The sequence below is a fragment of the Schistocerca nitens genome, chromosome 5, assembly GCF_023898315.1.
Source record: "Schistocerca nitens isolate TAMUIC-IGC-003100 chromosome 5, iqSchNite1.1, whole genome shotgun sequence".
Classification (NCBI taxonomy): domain Eukaryota; kingdom Metazoa; phylum Arthropoda; class Insecta; order Orthoptera; family Acrididae; genus Schistocerca; species Schistocerca nitens.
This window is the reverse complement of record NC_064618.1, coordinates 760,788,018-760,810,917: the sequence shown is the minus strand read 5'-3', so window position 1 is coordinate 760,810,917 and position 22,900 is coordinate 760,788,018. Positions and strand designations below refer to the sequence as shown.

The 22,900-nt window shown below is 45.8% G+C and overlaps 1 protein-coding gene across 1 annotated transcript in view; it reads left to right on the top strand.

Moving 5' to 3' along the window:
- Positions 1 to 5,789: 5,789 nt before the first annotated feature.
- The window catches only part of LOC126259709 (sodium/hydrogen exchanger 2-like), a 1,006,529-nt gene continuing 989,418 nt past the window's right edge, over positions 5,790 to 22,900 (top strand). Inside the window, exons 1-2 of the mRNA XM_049956680.1 lie at positions 5,790 to 5,882; positions 19,241 to 19,268. The gene's annotated coding sequence lies outside the window, so the exon portion shown is untranslated. The remainder of the gene's footprint in view (positions 5,883 to 19,240; positions 19,269 to 22,900) is intronic.

Below are 22,900 nucleotides of genomic sequence, written 5' to 3'. Positions count from 1 at the left end.
GTACGGAGGTTACGTTGCACTGTCCCCGATACAACATGACGTGTAGTACCGGCTAAGACGTCAATTCCGTGCCAGCGCTAGTATCCAGGATATAAAGGACCAATGACAACAGTTGGGGACCAGCGAGCTTCAAGAGAGCATACGACGGCCTATGACACCCTTCTCAACCGAATCGGTACTTGCATCCAGGCCAGAGGGGATGCAACATCATAATGATAAGTGGGGCTTATACTGTCAAGTTCTTTGTAAATTTGGTCCGAATTTGTGATCTCTGAAATATCATCACATATCCTCTCAACCGGTGACAGCGAATTCCCCCTCAACTTCCGGCTGCTTCATTTTTTTTTTTTTTTATAGTCAGGCAGTATATATGTAGTACCACCTGTCACACTCTGCATCTGCAATTGGCCTCTGAAAACCGTTCTGTATATAAGAAAAGTTGTTTTCTATGTAGGGTCTCTCGATAAACGACGTGACTGTTACAGGCAGACATTTTTTCTGGCAGTTCTCTCGATTGCTAAGTAAACATTTTCTTGCCACATCAGCGAATTCATTATTCTATTTCAGTGTGCTAAAGCATTTGAAAGTACAAGAAGAAGAAACAACTTACGAGGAACCAACAGCACCTGTACGTGACGATACCATTACATCATAGTGAAGTCTTACCATCTCAGGGATGCGTGAGACGTTTCGGAATCTTAGAACTCAGAAAGACAAGTGAGCGAGGCATGAAAGACAGTAACCTTTCCTCCCTCCCTACCTCCACTGTGTCTGACGTGGTGTTGAGACTGAAATTGTTGGTGACAGGCCTTCGCCAATTGGAAATGTCATTTAAGGAATTGGAAGAAATTACGAGCAAACTATGAATTTCACACAGACTCGGAGATTTTGTGGGACAAATTTTAATAACTATCACATATTACAGTGGCGTGCGGGGACGAAAAGACCACTCCAAGAAATACTAGCGACGGAAATGATGTAGTTGTGCCTGAAGTAATTATACTATTTTGCCAAATAAGCATATTTTTGGAGATCCGTGGCTATTATATGATACAGAACGGTTATAACCTACGACAGCAACCAGGTACAGTTTGGTCTTGTTCCACTTTGCAAAACCCCGCGCATCTTTCAAATGGTTACACGACCCAGAAAATTAAGAGCCGGAACCGCTTTAAGACCCAAACTGGATTATTGCGCACAAATGGGTTAACTGACGAAAAGAACTGCATAATATTGAAAATGAGGTTAATTGAAGGTGTTAGAAGAAACAAGTTTTAAATGAACACATTAATTTACTCAGTTAAAACAAATGGGAAACGCATCTGACTGTCTAACAACCGCCGTTAATATTTAAAAGCTACACTGCATGGGTTAGAACAAGTGAACCTGCTGGTTTTCCGAGCCTTGAGAATGTGTCCTTTAGGCGCACCTGGCATTCAAAAATGACCTGCGAGCTTCCAATTAAACGACATAATGACCGTTGCCTTGACAGCTAGATTGAGAAGAGCATGCATCTACCACAACACTGCTGGACTTGGCTAACTGCAATGATCTGACTAAATTCTGACCAAGGATTGTCCAAAAGTGCTGCTACCGCTAATAGCGCTCACTGCAAATTATCAGCGTGAGGCATTCAGAGCAGTTCTGTCACGACTGCCTCTCCGAATTACACGGCGAGAGACGTCGTCCTGCCGATACAAACTCTGGATCTTTGACGAATTCCTGCGTATATCCATCGTCGTCTCTGTCTCCGGATGAATTCTTCCAAGCGCACTCGCCTCCATCCCCAGAGGAGCTCCTAATTTTCTATCTGAGTCGTACAGCCCACTTTCCTCTTTCCGGCAAACAAGTGTTTACCGCCAGTCACTGTACAAGAATACTCTGCCTGCCAATGGCACGATGGCTTCTTCCACAAGAATCGTGACAAGAAAAACGCGTCGTGTTAAAATTCCATGATATTCTGATCCACTAATCTTTTGTAGAAAACTTCTCCCTATGATCAATCTTTTACTGACGTGTTAACAATCGTGTGTTTTCGTGCCCAACTGTTTTCCTGCCCAAAAGCTAGCCTCGCGTCAAAGGAACTCGGAAAGTAAAAAAGCTGCGCTCGAATTTAGGTTCTCATTCTGCGACATTCCGTTTTCTCTAGGAAAGTGCTAGACTGTTATCTGATGAAGGCACTGTTCAGAACACGCAGAGCGTTGGTCTCTTGCTAAAAAGAATTTCTCACATCGACAGTGCACACCTGTTAGACTGGAGACGAGTCATAAACGAACAACAGCAGTGGTCCCCTGGCGCTCGCCCGGTCATGCAACTTTTTTTTTTAAAAAAAAAAAAAAAGGCCTGCACCTCATTAAATGTAGTTAAGGTATTAAGTTAGTTAAAGGTCAGCACATACAGTCACCATTATTGTAATGCTCCATCTCTTCATATTCCTCTTAGTGCAGTATCATTTTTATATTAAATGGAAAAGCATATGGCAAATGGTTTGCTGCTTTTGAATTTTATTAAAGTAAAACTCTAACATAAGTGAGTCCAAAATATGTGGTGCATCTACATGCTGTGTGTCGTTGTCAATCGACCACGAATAATGCAGATCACGGTGAGTGAACTTGAGGACTTAAGGAATAACACGAATGAAAAAGACGGTGAAACAGAAAAGTGGTCGAGGTGGACGTTTCACGGCAACTCACCTGTACCATTGTCCTGTAGGAGTTCCCTCAATCACTATGAGTTTTTACCTGAAGTCACAGCTGATGGCTTCCCACACCATGGACGTCAGGAGAAACACGGCTGTGCCTCTCCAAAACATTGCAAGAATGGAATCTCATCCCAGCTCGCCGCCGTACTCGCTAACTATGGTCATCTGGGGCAGTGCAGAGTCGCGATTCATTGCTGAACATAGCGCTACGACATTCATTAGCAGTCCCTGCTTCCCAGTCATGACATTTCAAACACAGGTGTTTTTGTTGTGGTGTTAACGCAGTAATATCGGTGATAAACGACTTAAAACCGCCGCGTCCTTACAACTTACTGCAGAGACCTTTGAAAATATTCTCAAAAGACGTGAAATACAGAGGGGTCCAAAAAAATGTATCCACTGTTTAAAAGTCCATAACTGGCAAACTAATTGACGAAGTTGTCTCATCTTTGGTAGTGTAATAGTTTGTAGTTCCGGCAATCGCCACACAAGCGTTGTATTGCAAAAAAATGTCTCTGAGCACTATGGGACTTAACTTCTCAGGTCATCAGTCACCTAGAACCTAGAACTACTTAAACCTAACTAACCTAAGGACATCACACACATCCATACCCAAGGCAGGATTCGAACCTGCGACCGTAGCGGTCGCGCAGTTCCACACTGTAGCGCCTAGAACCACTCGGCCACACCGGCCGGGCCGGCCGCGGTGGTTTCGCGGTTCTAAGCGCGCAGTCCGGAACCGTGCGACTGCTACGGTCGCAGGTTCGAATCCTGCCTCGGGCATGGATGTGTGTGATGTCCTTAGGTTAGTTAGGTTTAAGTAGTTCTAAGTTCTAGGGGACTGATAACCACAGCAGTTGAGTCCCATAGTGCTCAGAGCCATTTGAACCATTTAAACCACACCGGCCGGCCGATGTATTGCGTTGTTATGTTTTGTCAGATGACAGTCGCCAGATAATCAATGTTTTGTTCTTGGTTGCATCTAGTTACTCGAGTAAACATGGCTGGCGCAAGGTTTACGTTCGATGAAAGGAAGTCAGTTTTGAAGTGGTATTTTAAGTACGAAAACATTAATGAGGATCAACGGCAATGGCAAAATGAGTATCAAACAGAGCCACTGACACGTTCAACGATTCGTCGCATTCGAGACAAATTTGAAGTCAAAGGCTGTGTTAAAGATGTACACAAACAACGATCTGGACGACCTGTAACAGGAACAAGTCCAGCTAACTCCCGTCGCGTGTTACAACAATTCACTCGCTCAACACAGAAGTCTGTGAGACAGTGTGCCCGTGAAACTGGAGTGAGTCGCTCAAGTGTTCGGCGAATTTTGAAGACAGCAAAGTGGAAGTCCTACATCCCTCGATTGCTACACGCAATGAACGAGGACGAGCGAGATCGTAGAATGGAGTACTGCGAGTGGTTTACTAACATGGTGCGCAGCATTGAAGAGTTTGCAGAGATTATTGTGTGTTCTGATGAGGCACAGTTCAAACTCAATGGTACAGTAAATCGCCACAATTGCATCTACTGGGCCGCCGAAAATCCTGCACAGCTGTTTACAGACGAACTGGATCGATAGCCTCACATTATCGAATCCGACCACTTGTCACAAAGAATAGGTTTCATCTATTTATTTCAAGTTTCTGCCAACAGTCACTTTTTATTTTATGCTTAATCTAACATAATGCAACGCGTTTCGAACGTTTTTTGTTTATCTTCAGGCGTTTATACATACATACATACATAGAGAAATGTTACTTAAAAATAAACAGTCCTAAACTAGATTAATCTAGAACACTTAGTCCATTGTTTTTTACTGTAGCTACTGGTGGAAGGAGGCGGGCAGTGTATGGCTAGAAAACGAAATCAGTGATGTCTTCTGCTGGTTTTCTTCTTTGTGGTTGACAATATATATCACAGCCTGTATAGGATGCAGATAGATTTGCATCAGTTATGTGTTACGAAAATAGTGTGAAAGGTTTTTATATGACAGTTGATCACTTACAATTTCATAATCTTGCTGCTTCACTCGCATCACAGGTGTAATGGCGGAGCTGTTGATTGACATTATACTATTGCACATTATAATTATGTCACTGATTGCCAACGTAATTCACTGCACAAATTGCTTCGATGTTATACACACAACACAAGAGGACGGACTGTAGCATGTGAGTCTGTATCGATTATCGAGGTTTTGTATTGATATTCTTGGTACTAACAGATTTTTAGTCAATTATTTACATTGATATATCTTGAATCTATTGATTTAGAACTGGCTTAAGACTGTTGAAGAATTTTGAGTTTTTGAATTCGGTTATTTCATTAAGAATGTTATCTCTATGCTTTGTGTTATGTATGAAAATTTCCATTTCTTCCATGATATCCATTCTTAACATGTTCGAAACGCGTTGCATGATGTTAGATTAAGCATAAAATAAAAAGTGACTGGTAGCAGAAACTTGAAATATATAATTATCCCACACAGTCACGGTTTACAAACATTGCCATTATGGCTGAAAATAATTAGTTTTCATCTAGCAGGAATTTTAACTCTGCAAGGGAGTGTGCACTTCTGCCAAGCAGTTTCAGTAGGTTTCATGTTTCCAGATCAGAGAGTTTGTAAGAGCGGCTTCATCGTCAGCCTAATCAAGATGCATACTGACTAACAACAAGTGTATCCACAGACATGAAAAAGTCTCAGACTCCGTCATCATTCACTGGGTTGTTTCCTTCAGCTCTAGCTTAAGTCCTAGGTACCTTCTTTGGTGGCAAGTGATTGCGAAAGGTATCAGACTTGGAGAAACACCAGGATATTGCTAACAGAGTATCGGAGAGCTGTAGATAAGAGTGAAACCCGCTCGTTTTAGAATTAGTTCTCTTATCTCGCACCACAGGCTTTCCTCTCTTGCTCTGTTGTATTTCATATGAAGGGTCACGTACGGAGTGGGGAAGTTGTCACGTGAGGAGAGAGAGAGACTTGCACCGACACGCACGAGTCGTGCGGATTGAACAGGTGTGGAGCGGAACGAACTCGCTGGCGAAAACAACGGAACGTCTGTTAGAACGCCTGCGTCTTTCCCAGTCGGCCAGAGGCAGCGAAAATAGCCTGCCGGAGACAGGCGCGTGGGAGTGCGCCAAACTGCCGACCGCCACCGCCGGGCGCCGCAGAAGAGAGGTAAGGCGGCCCCTGCCACTTGTCAACTACACGCTTCCAGCCCGCGTTTGTGGTTCAAAGTACGGGGCTGCACACGAGTTCTGCTTCGCTGTACACACACTACCTTCCACGAAACAAGCATACCTGTCTTCATTTTCTGCAATTTTTTCCCCGCCTTGGCATGGTTCGCAACTCGTGCGAGCTCGATCGAGAATCCACGAAGTCCGGCACACCACGTTGCTGTTCAAAGTTGATGTTCTAAATATCGCTTGTGCATAACTTTTCAAAGGCCACGAACCAACGTAGAAATTTTCACAGTCCTGCTGTTCTGAGTTACTCTACGACCACAACTGTCGAGAACTTGTCTACACTCCCGAACTCTTGAAGAACTTTAAGAGCCGCTCGAATTGTCACCAGCAAATTATCATTCGGTCTAATCGCGAGTCGCACGCCGCTCATCCACGCCCGTCTCGACTCACTGAGGTCGTACAACGGACTGACCAGGGCCTACACGGCTGCTGCTCCTCGATCCGTCGCTACAAAAACCCACAAACTTACACATATCTTACATATTACTTTTAAAACTACACATCTAAACACTTTACATGACTCACACTTGCGCAGTGATTCATTTGAGATGTTAAAAATGCAGGTTTTCTGGCCTTTTACTAGTAAATCTAGTATAACGTCTTTCATTGGTTGTGTGCAAAATTTTTAACGAATAAATATTAAAGAATAACAGTCTTTAGTCACAGTCGTGATTTTATTTCAGTGCACAATACATTCCGAGGCCTGGGGACTCATCTTCCGGTGCATTGGCACTTTTCCGAATCTAAGTTGGTACTGGTCCAGGCAAGATTACGTAAGTGTATTACAAAGTGGCACATTATGGACTTCAAAATTACAAAACTAAGACAAATCCGAAAATAACTTACTGTTTCCAGTAGTGGATACATGGTATTGAAGCACAAAATTACAAAACTGAGACAAACTGAAAAATAAATTACTATTTTCAGTAGTGGATACATATTTTGAAGTATAGTAGGAGTGGACATATTTGTTTAGTAAATGGCATCTATTTACAATTAATAATACAACAGCCCTGTATCTTCTTTGAAATAACAACAGCTGTGTATTTGTAGGAATGCAGCATATTTACATTTAAATTCTTTGAATTGTTCTGACTTCTGTTTACAAATGTGCAGTATAATTGAATGTACAAGAACATGCCTACTCATATTATACTTCAAAACCATATATCCACTACTGGAAAAGCTATTTTTCCGGTTTGTATTCACGACTGCCACATTGTAATATACCAGTGTAATTTTACCAGGACCAGAATTAACCTAAATTTGGAAAAACAATTGTTGCGGACTGTAAAAGTACCTGAAGCCAGGGCTCGAAACGCGCTGTGCATTGAAATAAAATCACGATTGTGACTGAAGGCGGTTGCTGTTTCTTTTACGAAAGTAGTACATTCACGGAAGAAACACTGAGAACAATTGTGTCATTTGTCTGGAAGGATATATTATTTTTACGTTTTTTGGAGTTGTTAATAATCTTTTTTGTGAGTTAGATGTATGCCATGGTGTGCGCTGACAGATGAGCTTTCTGGTGCAAATGTGCATTGTATGTCGCTTTTATGTGTTGTTGTACCTGTATTGTTTTAATTTTACCGTCTTCTGTTTATATCTTTATTTTAATGGTGTCGTATATTTTGTCTACTGTATTTCCGACGTATCCATGAGTTAACATGCGGGAATTATTTATCCCACTCGGTGTGAATCTTACATCATACATAAATAAAATACGCGCTACTAACTGTGGATTTTCTCCGCTCCGTCCTATAATCCGTCAGCAACACTGTGATTTTCTAGCGTCGAGTTGTGACCTGAGAGCTAAATTAACTGCTCGTGCAGAAATTTGGTTTATGCCTTCAGCAGCTCCAGTTCTTCTCGCACTTGGTTCGCTTTCTTCTTCTACACACCGCAACACTTGCTCCACCACATCCGGCGTGCAAAGTGTGCACGTCTACCTTGTTCTCAATGTGACAGGTACCGTGTCCAGAAATCTCTTGACCAGATCTGCTGAACATACTTTCTGGTGGATTGCGGCGTTTGGGACGTGGCGCGTTCCTGACGATGAACGCAATTGTCAAAACCACTCCAGAATGGCACGTCTACCATTTACGGCATGGAATACTAGGACCCCGATTCACTGTCTGCTTTGTTCGCGCTCTGCAGTACCGCTGCTCAGCACCGCCTCGAAACGATACGTACGGAATGGCTGATGCAGGAGGTAGTTGTAAGCCCAATGTCTGACAACATCTGTCAGAGCACTAAGTTCAGAAAGAAACATGTTGTTGTTGTTGTTGTTGTGGTCTTCAGTCCTGAGACTGGTTTGATGCAGCTCTCCATGCTACTCTATCCTGTGCAAGCTTCTTCATCTCCCAGTACCTACTGCAACCTACATCCTTCTGAATCTGCTTAGTGTATTCATCTCTTGGTCTCCCTCCACGATTTTTACCCTCCACGCTGCCTCCAATACTAAATTGGTGATCCCTTGATGCCTCAGAACATGTCCTACCAACCGATCCCTTCTTCTGGTCAAGTTGTGCCACAAACTCCTCTTCTCCCCAATCCTATTCAGTACCTCCTCATTAGTTATGTGATCTACCCATCTAATCTTCAGTATTCTTCTGTAGCACCACATTTCGAAAGCTTCTATTCTCATCTTGTCCAAACTATTTACCGTCCATGTTTCACTTCCATACATGGCTACACTCCATACAAATACTTTCAGAAATGACTTCCTGACACTTAAATCTATACTCGATGTTAACAAATTTTTCTTCTTCAGAAACGCTTTCCTTCCCATTGCCAGTCTACATTTTATATCCTCTCTACTTCGACCATCATCAGTTATTTTGCCCCCAAAATAGCAAAACTCCTTTACTACTTTAAGTGTCTCATTTCCTAATCTAATACCCTCAACATCACCCGTCTTAATTCGACTACATTCCATTATCCTCGTTTTGCTTTTGTTGATGTTCATCTTATATCCTCCCTTCAAGACACCATCCATTCCGTTCAACTGCTCTTCCAAGTCCTTTGCTGTCTCTGACAGAATTACAATGTCATCGGCAGACCTCAAAGTTTTTATTTCTTCTCCATGGATTTTAATACCTACTCAGAATTTTTCTTTTGTTTCCTTTACTGCTTGTTCAATATACAGATTGAATAACATCGGGGAGAGGCTACAACCCTTACTCCCTTCCCAACCACTGCTTCCCTTTCATGTCCCTCGACTCTTATAACTGCCATCTGGTTTCTGTACAAATTTTAAATAGCCTTTCGCTCCCTGTATTTTACCCCTGCCACCTTCAGAATTTGAAAGAGAGTATTCCAGTCAACATAGTCAAAAGCTTTCTCTAAGTCTACAAATGCTAGAAACGTAGGTTTGCCTTTCCTTAATCTTTCTTCTGAGATAAGTCTTAAGGTCAGTATTGCCTCACGTGTTCCAGTATTTCCACGGAATCCAAACTGATCTTCCGCGAGGTCGACTTCTACTAGTTTTTCCATTCGTCTGTAAAGAATTCGTGTTAGTATTTTGCAGCTGTGGCTTACTAAACTGATTGTTCGGTAATTCTCACATCTGTCAACACCTGCTTTCTTTGGGATTGGAATTATTATATTCTTCTTGAAGTCTGAGGGTATTTCGCCTGTTTCATACATCTTGCTCACCAGATGGTAGAGTTTTGTCAGGACTGGCTCTCCCAAGGCCGTCAGTAGTTCCAATGGAATGTTGTCTACTCCGGGGGCCTTGTTTCGACTCAGGTCTTTCAGAGCTCTGTCAAACTCTTCACGCGGTATCGTATCTCCCATTTCATCTTCATCTACATCCTCTTCCATTTCCATAATATTGTCCTCAAGTACATCGCCCTTGTATAGACCCTCTATATACTCCTTCCACCTTTCTGCTTTCCCTTCTTTGCTTAGAACTGGGTTTCCATCTGAACTCTTGATGTTCATACAAGTGGTTCTCTTATCTCCAAAGAAACATAGCCAGTAATAAATGAGCAATGATCCCCAACAAAGAGACAGCCAACACTGCTCGTCTTTATTTCTTTCGCTACTGCCTTTATCCCGCATGGTGCGCGGGGTCGGCAGGGTTAAGAACGGATTTGGCATGGTTAATTTTTAAGAGGTGGCCGGATGCCCTTCCTGCCGCCAACCCATACCCCCCGGGACGGAATTAGTGTACCCCAGCTGTCTGCGTCTAGTGTAAACCGTTAAATAGTGTGAATGTGTTGCAAATGTCTGCGAGTCTTGTAACTGAGGCGGGACGTGGGGACCAGTCCGGCATCCACCTAGTAGGATGTGGAAAACCGCCTAAAAACCACATCCAGGGTGGCCGGAACACCGGCCGTCATCGTTAATTCGCCGGGCGGATTCGATCCGGGGCCGGCGCGCGTCCAGGAAGCAGCGCGTTAGCGCTCTCGGCTGCCCTGGCGGGTTCCAACACTGCTCGTCTGCTGATCATAAGATGGCCTATACTTAAAAAAATATTCGTTTTCGGACACACTTGTACCGGATCTTTTTCCTCTACCTTCGAGTTGTACAGCGAAGGGACTTCAAAAAGTAAGTTGACGTTATCGCGGTAAGTCAAATGTGTGTGTGAATTCATAAGGGACCAAACAGCTAAGGTCATCGGTCCCTAGACTTACACACTACTTAAACTAAAACTAACATGTGCTAAGAACAACACACACACACACCCATCCCCGGCGGAGGACTCGAACCTCCGGCGGGAGGAGCCGCGTAATCCGTGACATAGCGCCTCTAACCGCGCGGCCGCTCGGCGCGGCACGACAAGTCAAGTAACTTTCATCGAATGATGTAATAGGCGTCGTAGCGACGCAGACGGATGACATTATTTCTCAACATAGTCACCAAAGTCTCTGCGAACAATTGCCGGAACGTCATAGCAGTCGTTCGACGATAGAAATCCGCTCCTCAGTCACTGAGACATTTGAGAACCGCTATGTGAACGTCCTCATCGTTGGAGGATCTCTTCCCCCTCACCCCCCACTGCCCCCCCCCCTCTCAATGTTTCCTTCACCTTCTCGAATAGTCGAAAAGATGGACATATTCGCAGGGTGGAAGATTTGGACTCAGTGTGGACATAGTCAAATTGTTCGGGCCATTTCACTGCGGCTGAACGCGATATTTCATTTCGACTACATACCGCCAGAATTTCACGGTGAATCTGTCTGTAATTTAGATGTTTTGCCCACAATAATTGTACTGTCCCTAGTACCCGAACTTTCGGTGTGTCTGCAATTGCCGCACTATTTCAGTCGCACATTGTGGGGCACCCGTTAACCGTACCGTAACAGAACTGTCTCTGCAGACTGTAAAGTTATGTGCCTCGTAAGTAGATAAAGGATGGAAAAGTCCCACCATGGTTTAATAATGAAATTCGGGGAATGCTGAGGAAGAAGAGGCTGTTGCACTCTCGGTACGAAAGGCGTCTGTGAAAAGATCTATGCCCAGAGCATACAACAGCTACCACCGTCGCACCTTAGCAATAGAACGGCAGAGAACCTGAGGAAATTCTGGTCTTACTTTAAATCGCTAAGCGAATCTAAATCTTTCATTCAGTCCCTTGTTGACCAGTCTGGACTGCCAGTTGAAGAGAGCAAAATGAAAGCCGAAGTTTGAAATTTCACCTTCAAGAAATCGTTCACAGAGGGGAATCGTAAAAACATTCCGTCGTTTGACCAATATTTGAAAGCAATTAAATTACCAGTTCCGGATTGAATCCCAGCTCGTTTTTACGAAGAATACTCCATGCCGCTGGCGCCTGATCTAGCTTGTATTTATCGCGAATCTCTCGACCAGAACAAACTGCCAAGTGACTGGAGAAAAGACGCAGGTGATTCCAGTACACAGGATGTTACAAAAAGGTACGGCCAAACTTTCAGAAAACATTCCTCACACACAAAGAAAGAAAATATGTTATGTGAACATGTGTCCGGAAATGCTTACTTTCCATGTTAGAGCTCATTTTATTACTTTTCTTCAAATCACATTAATCATGGAATGGAAACACGCAGCAACAGAACGTACCAGCATGACTTCAAACACTTTGTTACAGGAAATGTTCAAAACGTCAGACAAGAGTTTTCAAATGCCCCCATAAATGAAAGTCAAGAGGGTTGAGGTCAGGAGAGCGTGGAGGCCATCGAATTGGTCCGCCTCTACCAATCCATCGGCGTACGAACACTTCTACTGAAATGTGCAGAGAGCTCCTGCATGAACCACATGTTGTGTCGTACTTGTAAAGGCACATGTTCTAGCAGCACAGGTAGAGTATCCCGTATGAAATCATGATAACGTACTCCATTGAGCGTAGGTGGAAGAACATGGGGCCCAATCAAGACATCACCAACAATGCCTGCAAAAACGTTCACAGAAAATCTGTGTTGATGACGTGATTGCACAATTGCGTGCGGATTCTCGTCAGCCCACACATGTTGATTGTGGAAATTTACAATTTGATCACGTTGGAATGAAGCCTCATCCGTAAAGAGAACATTTGCACTGAAATGAGGATTGACACATTGTTGGATGAACCATTCGCAGAAGTGTACCTGTGGAGGCCAATCAGCTGCTGATAGTGCCTGCACACGCTATACATGGTACGGAAACAACTGGTTCTCCCGTAGCACTCGCCGCCCAGTGTGGCCGAGCGGTTCTGGGCGCTTCAGTCTGGAACCACGTGACCGCTACGGTCGCAGGTTCGAATCCTGCCTCGGGCATGGATGTGTGTGATGTCCTTAGGTTAGTTAGGTTTCAGTAGTTCTAAGTTCTAGGGGACTGATGCCCTCAGCAGTTAAGTCCCATAGTGCTCAGAGCCATTCGAACCGTAGCACTCTCCATACAGTGACGTGGTCAACGTTACCTTGTACAGCAGCAACTTCTCTGACGCTGACATTAGGGTTATCGTCAACTGCACGAAGAATTGCCTCGTCCATTGCAGGTGTCCTCGTCGTTCTAGGTCTTACCCAGTCGCGAGTCATCGGCTGGAATGTTCCGTGCTCCCTAAGACGCCGATCAATTGCTTCGAACGTCTTCCTGTCGGGACACCTTCGTTCTGGAAATCTGCCTCGATACAAACGTACCGCGCCACGGCTATTGCCCTGTGCTAATCCATACATCAAATGGGCATCTGCCAACTCCGCATTCGTAAACATTGCTCTGACTGCAAAACCACGTTCGTGATTAACACTAACCTGTTGATGCTACGTACTGATGTGCTTGATGCTAGTACTGTAGAGCAATGAGTTGTATGTCAACACAAGCACCGAAGTCAACATTACCCTCCTTCAATTGGGCCAACTGGCGGTGAATCGAGGAAGTACAGTACATACTGACGAAACTAAAATGAGCTCTAACATGGAAATTAAGCGTTTTCGGACACATGAAATGTCGTGTGACGAGGGCCTCCCGTCGGGTAGACCGTTCGACTGGTGCAAGTCTTTCGATTTGACGCCACTTCGGCGACTTGCCGGTCGATGGGGATGAAATGATGATGATTAGGACAACACAACACCCAGTCCCTGAGCGGAGAAAATCTCCTACCAAGCCGGGAATCGAACCCGGGCCCTTTGCATTGACAGTCTGTCGCGCTGACCACTTTTTTTTCTTTTTTAATCTTATTTTGTTCGCTTTCGTTCGTTGCATTGGCTCGGGGCGGACGCCGTAAGACATCCGTTTCACTTCGTTGTTGATCGGTGCACTCAGTTTTTTATTACAGAGGGCAGCCAACCCTCTGACCGATACCACTCAGCTACCGGGGGCGGACTCCGGACACATGTTCACATAACATCTTTTCTTTATTTGTGTGTGAGGAATGTTTCCTGAAAGTTTGGCCGTACCTTTTTGTAACACCCTGTATAAGAAGGGGAAGGAAGGAGCCGCAAAACTACAGACCAGTATCGCTAACTTCTGTCTGCTGCAGAATCCTAGAATATAATAAACTTCTCTGAGACTGGGAAGCTCATGTCCACGAATCAGCATAGTTTTAGAAGGCATCGCTCGTGCGAAACTCAGCTTGTGCTTTTCTCACATGATACATTGCAAACTATGGATGAAGGGCAACGTTGATATTCCATATTTCTAGATTTCCGGAAAGCATTTGACAAAGTACCCCATTGCAAGCTGTTAACGAAGGTACAGCATATGGAATAAGTTCACGGATATGTTGTTCTTGACGACGAGTGTTCATCAGAAACAAGGGTATCGTCAGGAGTGCTCCAGAGAAGTGTGATAGGACCACTGTTGTTCTCTATATACATAAATGTAAAGCAGGTTGTGGTTGTTTGCTGATGATGCTGTGGTGTACGGTAAGGTGTCGAAGTTGAGTGAATGCAGGAAGATACAAGACGACTTGGACAAAATTTCCAGTTGGTGCGATGAATGGCAGCTAGCCCTAAGCGTGGAAAAATGTAAGTTGAAGAGGATGAGTAGGAAGAAGATACCTGTAATGTTCCGATACAGAATTACTAGAGTCCTGTTTGACGCAGTCAATTCGTTTAAATATCTGGGCGTAGCGTTGCAAAGCATATGAGATGAACAAGCATATGAGAATTGTGGTAGGGAAGGCGAATGGCCGACTTCGGATTATTGGGAGAAATTTAGCAAAGAGTGTTTGACCTGTAAATGAAACCGCATATAAGACGCTGGTGCGACTTATTCTTGAGTACTGCTCTAGAGTTTGGGATTCGTACCACGTCGAGCTGAAGGTAGACATCGAAGCAATTAAGAGGCCGGCTTTTAGATTTCTTACCGGTAGGTCTGAAAAACACATAAGTATTACGAATGTGCTTCGGGAACTCAAATGGGAATCCCTGGAGGGAAGGCGACGTTCTTTTTGAGAAACACTGTTGAGAAAATTTAGAGAACCGGCATTTAAAGATGACTGCAGAACTATTGTACTGCCACCAACATACCTCGCGCGTAAGAACCACGAAGATAAGATACGAGAAATTAGGTTTCATATGGAGGCATATAGATAGTCGTCTTTCCCTCGCTCTATTTGCAGGTAGAACAGGAAAGGAAATGACTAGTAGTGGTACAGGGTAGCCTCCGATATGCGCCCTACGGTGGCTTGTGGACTATCTATTTAGATGTAGATGTAGAAGCTCTCTCCTGCTAATGCGCCATCCTTGTCACACAATGACCTTCGCGTGAGACGTCAAGCGTAAGATATTTTCTCAAGTCCTTCCGTATCTCATGCAAGACTGAAACACACCGTATAATATCGTACATGAAACTACCAAAATATTGCTAAACATAAATGGTCAGCCACATTTTCATTTGCAAATTCTGGATCAGTGTATGCAGTTCACTGACTTCCCATGTTAAGTTCATAACGATGGATCAGTGAAAGGCAACACTCAGCAGCCCAAGCAAGCAATGTAAGCCCAAATTCGACATCTGCTCTGAGAGTGAAAAATATTATTACAAATTCCCACGACATATTTACACGTCACTCCTAACAGGAAAGTTGGGAGTGACGTGTAAATATGTCGTGGGAATAACTTCGGTGACTAGAATTAACTAACAAAGATGGGTAGTTTATATGTAATGTAACAGGCTCTCTTTTAGGATCAAATGACATTTCTCTTCGAGTTTTCCGATCAATAATAAGCTTCCTTGATGTAAACACTGAAGTCTTGATAGTGACTACCGTCCCATTAGAAAGGCAACCCTGTCGTTGTTGTGCACTTTGTTTTCAGCAATAATGGGCCCTTGGCTGTCAAAAATTCTGTAGTGCAAGCCCGGATGTTTCTATACCCATTAACGTATACATCTCTTCATTCCTTTTGTATAGTTTCCTACAGTCACATCCCCTTCACTATGCCGAAAGCCACAATACAGCCTCTGACGGAGCGTTTGTGTTAGCCATCATAATTCACTTGTGAAAGACTAACAAGTGAAATTAGAATTATGTATTAATACCTTCAGCTGCTGACGGGCGTTGATATATATCAACGGAGACGGGTGAAAACGTGTGCCCCGACCGGGAGTCGAATCCGGGATCTCCTACTTACATGGCAGACGCTCTATCCATTTTTTTTTAAATCTCAATTTGTTCGTTTTCGTTCGTTCTATCTGCTCGGGTCGGACGTCGCAAGACACCCATTTCAGTTCGTCGTTGATCCATTAGCTCAGTTTTTTTTTTATTACAGAGGGCAGCTAACCCTCTGACCGTACACGATGAGTTACCGTACCGGCGTACGCCTCCCGCGAGACCCACATTCTCACCTTAGATGTCCACACACTACATTCGTAGTGTGCCTACCCGACACACTCATTACTTATATGTGTGCATCCGCACAAAAGAAGAAGGTCATGGTCGGTATTGCAGAACTATATACTTATGTGGATATGGTGTCTGTTCTTTCAGGCAACTTCGAAAGAACAGTGAAACGTCTCTGTACTCACCTTGCCCGCGATTATCTTTGATTTAGTTCTCGTGGTCAACACATAAAAATACACTCCTGGAAATGGAAAAAAGAACACATTGACACCGGTGTGTCAGACCCACCATACTTGCTCCGGACACTGCGAGAGGGCTGTACAAGCAATGATCACACGCACGGCACAGCGGACACACCAGGAACCGCGGTGTTGGCCGTCGAATGGCGCTAGCTGCGCAGCATTTGTGCACCGCCGCCGTCAGTGTCAGCCAGTTTGCCGTGGCATACGGAGCTCCATCGCAGTCTTTAACACTGGTAGCATGCCGCGACAGCGTGGACGTGAACCGTATGTGCAGTTGACGGACTTTGAGCGAGGGCGTATAGTGGGCATGCGGGAGGCCGGGTGGACGTACCGCCGAATTGCTCAACACGTGGGGCGTGAGGTCTCCACAGTACATCGATGTTGTCGCCAGTGGTCGGCGGAAGGTGCACGTGCCCGTCGACCTGGGACCGGACCGCAGCGACGCACGGATGCACGCCAAGACCGTAGGATCCTACGCAGTGCCGTAGGGGACCGCACCGCCACTTCCCAGCAAATTAGGGACACTGTTGCTCCTGGGGTATCGGCGAGGACCATTCGCAACCGTCTCCATGAAGCTGGGCTACGGTCCCGCACACCGTTAGGCCGTCTTCCGCTCACGCCCCAACATCGTGCAGCCCGCCTCCAGTGGCGTCGCGACAGGCGTGAATGGAGGGACGAATGGAGACGTGTCGTCTTCAGCGATGAGAGTCGCTTCTGCCTTGGTGCCAATGATGGTCGTATGCGTGTTTGGCGCCGTGCAGGTGAGCGCCACAATCAGGACTGCATACGACCGAGGCACACAGGGCCAACACCCGACATCATGGTGTGGAGAGCGATCTCCTACACTGGCCGTACACCACTGGTGATCGTCGAGGGGACACTGAATAGTGCACCGTACATCCAAACCGTCATCGAACCCATCGTTCTACCATTCCTAGACTGGCAAGGGAACTTGCTGTTCCAACAGGACAATGCACGTCCGCATGTATCCCGTGCCACCCAACGTGCTCTAGAAGGTGTAAGTCAACTACCCTGGCCAGCAAGATCTCCGGATCTGTCCCCCATTGAGCATGTTTGGGACTGGATGAAGCGTCGTCTCACGCGGTCTGCACGTCCAGCACGAACGCTGGTCCAACTGAGGCGCCAGGTGGAAATGGCATGGCAAGCCGTTCCACAGGACTACATCCAGCATCTCTACGATCGTCTCCATGGGAGAATAGCAGCCTGCATTGCTGCGAAAGGTGGATATACACTGTACTAGTGCCGACATTGTGCATGCTCTGTTGCCTGTGTCTATGTGCCTGTGGTTCTGTCAGTGTGATCATGTGATGTATCTGACCCCAGGAATGTGTCAATAAAGTTTCCCCTTCCTGGGACAATGAATTCACGGTGTTCTTATTTCAATTTCCAGGAGTGTATGTGTTGTCGCAAATTATTAATCGAATCTTTCGGAAAGGTGAAGGATCTGTATTTAAAAACAATCCTCGGTGATTCATAATGCTGTTTCATTGTCACTGTCCACTCCATTAGCTGAACGGTCAGCGCGTTGGATTGCCACGCACGGGGGCCCGGGTTCGATTCCCGGCTGGGGAAGGAGATTTACTCCCCTCAGGGACTGGGTGTTGTGCTGTCCTCATCATCATTTCATCCCCATTGTCGACGCGGAGGTCGCCCAACGTGGCGTCGCACTCAATAAGACCTGCAGTTGGCGGCCGAACTTCCCGACTGGGAACTCCCGGACACTGACGCCATACTCCCATTCATTGTCACTTACTAGAGCTTTTTAAAAGCTTATGACGCTTTCCCCGTGACCGCATAAAACACTGACTAATTGTGTAGCTTCTCCTGATTCCGATCTGTTCTCTTAATCCTGTAAGGAAAGAGTCAAATATGTCTCCAGCCTCTATATGTTTACTATTATCTCGACGCCTAATACATTTTGATACTAAAATTCAGTTGCCAGTTCCTGTATCCTGACTTGTTAAATGATCATCTCCATCAGTATCTTACTTGGTAATTGATGAAACATGACTTCACCAGAAGGACGATCTAACTGAAATTTAGAACCGAAATAATTTCCACCCTCTGTTTATCTCTAAATGTCCGGCTCCGTAGCTAAGCGGTCAGCGCGATTGATTGCCTTGTGGCGGACCAGGATTCCTTTCCCGGTACTGCCATGGATTTTTTTCCTTGATAGAAGGACTGGTACGGGATGCTCTGAGACTCGTTAAAACCACCTGAGGAGCCACTCGACTGATGAGTAGCGGTCTCACAGCTAAGAAACCCGACAACGATCGGCAGAGCGGTGTGCTGACTACTACACAGCAACCGCTAACGCCACTGGCATAGGATGACACGGCGGAAGGTCGGGGCCCTATCCACCCGTCTACGACCAGAACGCGAAACCTTACCTTTGCCTTAATATCTGCAAATAGCATCTTATTCACATTCGAACAGCTAGCAATTTTCCAGAACTACTGCCAGATTTTAGAATAGTTCCTCGACACCTACTTGATTTTGAAATTTACTGACAGACAACAACTTTGTACAGGTTCGGAAATGTAAGTCGTGGGGAATGTTCATGCCGAGTGAGCTTTCGAGGCTCACAGTTGAATCCGTCTGTAAGTTTCACATTGCTGTAGTCTTCGTCTCTTATTTTTTATCAGAGAGATTGAGAGATTTTTTCCTCGTTTTCCGACCTTTACCTTGTAACTGACACCAATTTCGCGGACGATTAACGTTTCCCAACTATTTCAGTTCTAAGGATAACGACGCAAATTAATCTGAAATTTTCTTTTATTTCAGGATCATCAACAGCTGTTTGGAAGCAAAGGTGAGTACGACGAAGTGCCTCAATTGGGTATTTGCACACTTCTTCCCATTTGAGTCCACCTCAACATGCACACCTCTTGTCACCCCCTCGACATCCAATCTGTTCTCCAATACCATCCGCACTTGATGCCACCTGCATCCATCAGCAGACCGAGGCCTCAGATTATGGATGCTGTGACAGGAGTTTAGTACGCGAAAATCCAAGTGTGTGATTTCATGGATCTTGTAGAAAACCGAAAACTGGCACATCTCCCTGTCCAAGAAAGACCCTGGCCGGGGCACAAAGAATAACAGGTGTGAGCACTACCTTACTAGATAAAGACCTCTGGCTAACGAGCATTTAATTGAGGTATTAGATGCACATCTGAAATGTGAAGGTAATTTATACCGTCAAAGTGAAAGTAATGTGATCACTTTTGAAAGAGCGTCATTCCAGCATGCTTGTACACATGTGTTATGTTTATATATACATGCAAACACACACACACATACACACACACACAGTGAGAAAGGAACACGAGAAGTTAATCGCAGAATTCCGCTATCTTGTATCCCCCTGCAAAAGTGTAAGAATCTGCCTAGTACATGGCAAGTGGTTTGGTGTACAAGCAAGCCTAACTCACTGCATAATTTCAGTCGATTGAAATACTGTTTAAGATTCTCTCGGAAAAGCCTGTGTGCGGATTCCGAGTTCCTAGGAATCCCTTCGAAAATGTCTCTATTCTGAACGTTAGACAGCTATATGTACATCACTTGTTCTGAAAAGCAGCGAGTGATAACTGTTTCCAGTACGTTGCTGCGCGTTTTCTTGTGTAGACACATTCATACACTGACGGAAATGGACAGTGTTTCACCATAAACACCTGACTCGAACGCTACCAAACTGATACGCCATTATTTTCGCACCTGTGGGATCCGTCGACAAAAATTTCATCCTCATGCGATATTTTCAGTGCAGAAAAAAGCTGCTCCTTCGGAGGAAGAACTGTGTACATGTGATTCTTGAGTTTCTCCCGGCGTATTTGATAATCAAAATATCCACGGGTGTACTGCCGGTCTACAGTGTCCAACGGGCACAATATTTCGGCGATCATACATGTCGCCATCATCAGGTGAACTGACGGACTGAGCTCCTGTGAACGTGCCGGCACGGAGATCCGTACACTATGGCTGCTCAGGTGGAACTGGGTTCGGTCGCGGCGGCGGCGGATTTAAATACCCTCCGCCCGCGGCGCGCTCACTCCGCCGTCCGCGCCCCGCGCCACGGTCGCGCGGTGGAACAGATTGCGACGGCGTCTGAGATGACGTCGGTGTGATGGCTCCGTCCGCCGTGGTCGTCACAACTATACATTTGCTCGATTTACTCTTGATTAACCCAATCGCTGGTTCCCAAGCCTTGCTAAGATTATAGCCACAGTCACGATTTATGAGGTCGTCATTGGTGCGAATTTCGATGGCCTCTCTAACAACGCTGTCCCAGTATCTCGACGTCTGTACCAGAATCCTCGTGCGTTCATACTCCATAGCGTGATTTTCCGACAAACAATGTTCAGCGACCGCCGACTTGCTCGGATACATCAGTCGAGTGTGCCTCTGGTGTTCACGGCATCGATCCTCGACGGTACGCATCGTCTGACCAATATACGACTTGCCACATTGACACGGAATCTGGTACACGCCGGCCTTCCTCAAACCGAGGTCATCTTTGGCGCTCCCCACCAGTGCACGAGTTTTATTCGGAGGACAAAACACCGTTCCGACCCGGTGTTTCTTCAAAATGAGGGCGATCTTTCCCGAGAGTGCGCCTGTATATGGGATAAACGCAGTGCCTACCTCCTCCCTCGTGATTTCATCCATATCCACAGGTTGTGCTGTAGTGGTTGGGCGGAGAGCACGTTGAATCTGCCACTCTGAGTACCCATTTTTTCGAAATACAATTCTCAGATGTTCCAATTCCTGGGGTAGACTCTCTGCGTCAGAGATAGTGCGCGCCCTATGTACTAGAGTTTTAAGTACCCCATTCCTCTGTGAAGGGTGGTGGCAGCTGTCTGCGTGCAAATACAGATCAGTGTGCGTTGTCTTCCGATACACCCCATGACCACTGAACTTTTTAGGCATGTCTTGACTTCCACGTATTTTCTTTTTAATGGAGAATACTACGAACAGACGGAGGGAGTCGCTATGGTAGCCCACTCTCACCGGTGGTAGCGAATTTGTACATGGAGAACTTCGAGGAGGAAGCCCTGTCGTCATCCGAATGGAAACCTACTTGCTTTTTCCGTTACGTGGACGACACTTTCGTCATCTGGCCACATGGTATGGATAAACTCCTTGACTTCCATACACATCTAAACTCCATACACCCCAACATCAAATTCACTATGGAGACTGAAACGGAGGGAAAACTACCTTTTCTTGACGTCTTGGTCAAGAGAAGGCCTGACGGCACCCTAGGTCATGGGGTGTATCGGAAGACAACGCACACTGATCTGTATTTGCACGCAGACAGCTGCCACCACCCTTCACAGAGGAATGGGGTACTTAAAACTCTAGTACATAGGGCGCGCACTATCTCTGACGCAGAGAGTCTACCCCAGGAATTGGAACATCTGAGAACTGTATTTCGAAAAAATGGGTACTCAGAGTGGCAGATTCAACGTGCTCTCCGCCCAACCACTACAGCACAACCTGTGGATATGGATGAAATCACGAGGGAGGAGGTAGGCACTGCGTTTATCCCATATACAGGCGCACTCTCGGGAAAGATCGCCCGCATTTTGAAGAAACACCGGGTCGGAACGGTGTTTTGTCCTCCGAATAAAACTAGTGCACTGGTGGGGAGCGCCAAAGACGACCTCGGTTTGAGGAAGGCCGGCGTGTACCAGATTCCGTGTCAATGTGGCAAGTCGTATATTGGTCAGACGATGCGTACCGTCGAGGATCGATGCCGTGAACACCAGAGGCACACACAGTCGGCGGTCGCTGAACATTGTTTGTCGGAAAATCACGCTATGGAGTATGAACGCACGAGGATTCTGGTACAGACGTCGAGATACTGGGACAGCGTTGTTAGAGAGGCCATCGAAATTCGCACCAATGACGACCTCATAAATCGTGACTGTGGCTATAATCTTAGCAAGGCTTGGGAACCAGCGATTGGGTTAATCAAGAGTAAATCGAGCAAATGTATAGTTGTGACGACCACGGCGGACGGAGCCATCACACCGACGTCATCTCAGACGCCGTCGCAATCTGTTCCACCGCGCGACCGTGGCGCGGGGCGCGGACGGCGGAGTGAGCGCGCCGCGGGCGGAGGGTATTTAAATCCGCCGCCGCCGCGACCGAACCCAGTTCCACCTGAGCAGCCATAGTGTACGGATCTCCGTGCCGGCACGTTCACAGGAGCTCAGTCCGTCAGTTCACCTGATGATGGCGACATGTATGATCGCCGAAATATTGTGCCCGTTGGACACTGTAGACCGGCAGTACACCCGTGGATATTTTGATAACTGTGTACATGATGGCTATTGGGTGTGCATAACGTTAATAGAACTTGTCAGGCGGAGATCGCAACACAGGGTGCCTAGACGGGTCCACGTGCAGCTTATCACCATCTTTCTGACTTTGCTAAAA